The following is a 1,653-nucleotide window of genomic DNA, read 5'->3' as shown; positions in this document are numbered from 1 at the left end:
GACAGCTGGGCAAGTAAATGGCCTCTTTTCCGAGAGTCCATATTGCTGGTCCACGGGTGGGAAGAAAGAGCCCAAGCAATCCCAAGAAGAACAGTACCCCAGAATTTTAGCAGTCAGCCTTATCGTATGCAAGGGGATGAAGAATAAAGATTCCTCCATCTGTAGAGAGAAGTCATTATATGTGGAAATGTTATCTGCGGAAAAAGCACTTAACGTGGGAATTCCCCGGTGGTCCAGTGGTTAGGACGTGGTGTTTTTCACTCCCGAGGGCCCAGGTTCAACCCCTAGTTGGGGAACTAAAACCCCAGAAGCTGTGCAGTGCAGCCGGGAAAAAAAAAGCATCGAACACAAAGGCAAATACCACAGGGAAGGTATTGGATAAGTTTATAATGCTCTCTGTGGAAGAATTACTTATGAATCAAATTATTATAAGTTACTTATATGAATACACACATATATGCATATTTAAATATATTAAGTATTTATGATTTAATGAAATAACCAGTGACCCTTTCATAAATGAATTATTTAGTTCTTTTTTATCATTTGTGTAAATCTAGATTTTGACAATCTTAATTGAAATTGATTTAATTTGAATTGTATTCTTTCTTCTAAAAAGCAGTTTGATTAATCAAATTTGACTTCAAGTAAGTTATTGCATTCTAGTGTTCTTAACAGACGTATTGGCTGTAATAGAGATTTTATTAAAAAGACAGACATTACATAGTTTTACATGTTAACATCTGCCTGTAATCCAAGATACCTAGGTTTGATCCCTGGGTCAGGAAGATCCCTGGAGAAGGGAATGGATAACCACTCCAGTATTCTTGCCTGAGAAATCCTATGGACAGAGGAGCCTGGTGGGCTACAGTCCATGGGGTCACAAAGACTCAGACACGACTGAGAGACTGAACCTCTACCACCCCCATCACACACGAGCACAGAAGGATCCCACTCGCTCTTCTTTTAAATTTGCTTCTTTCTTGGGCATATTTGCAGTGGAAAAGAAAAATGTTACTCATTTAGCAACCAACTGAAATTTTTACTTCTATAGGGTCACTATAGACATATCCAGCTACTGGATATGGATTAAAGGTCATAAGTAATTAACCAACGAGTTCAACTTTCTTAAATACTTTCATTCGAGATAAATAAAGAATTGGGGTAAAGTTACCAGAACTTTCAGTAACAATAATAATCGTTTAAAGTATATGTCCCTATACATGGAAATGTTGTGTTTGCTCCTGAATGATTCAGTTGTAGAGTTAGTTCTGTTTGAATGGGTGCTCAGTCATGCCTGACTCTTTATGACCCCATGGACTGTAGTCTGCCAGGCTCCTCTGTCCATGGGATTTCCCAGGCAAGAATATTACAGTGGGTTATCATTTCCTTCTTCAGGTGATCTTCCCAACACAGGGGTCTAGCGTGCCTCTCTTGCATCTCCTGAACTGGCAGGAGGATTTTTTAACCCTAGCGCCACCTGGGAAGCCCCCAGTGATTTTTACTTGTTAGGTCAATTTGTGTAAATCGATCCTACTGTTCAGATACTTACTATAAATCAGGTGGTGATGAGTTCAATGATTGGCCAAATGCATGAAAACTGAGTTCCAGCTTTGTATTAGACCTGAATAAAATGAAGGGCAAGTGCAACCT

At 39.4% G+C, this 1,653-nt stretch overlaps 1 non-coding gene across 1 annotated transcript; it reads left to right on the top strand.

Annotated features, from left to right (window-relative positions):
- Window positions 1-222: 222 nt before the first annotated feature.
- TRNAE-UUC (transfer RNA glutamic acid (anticodon UUC)) lies at window positions 223-296 on the top strand. The gene has a single exon. It is a non-coding gene; the product is annotated as a tRNA-Glu (tRNA).
- The last annotated feature ends 1,357 nt before the right edge of the window (window positions 297-1,653 follow it).

The sequence above is a fragment of the Bos indicus genome, chromosome 19 (assembly GCF_029378745.1).
Source record: "Bos indicus isolate NIAB-ARS_2022 breed Sahiwal x Tharparkar chromosome 19, NIAB-ARS_B.indTharparkar_mat_pri_1.0, whole genome shotgun sequence".
NCBI lineage: Eukaryota > Metazoa > Chordata > Mammalia > Artiodactyla > Bovidae > Bos > Bos indicus.
Note: the sequence above shows the minus strand (reverse complement) of the source record. Positions and strands in the feature narration are given on the sequence as shown.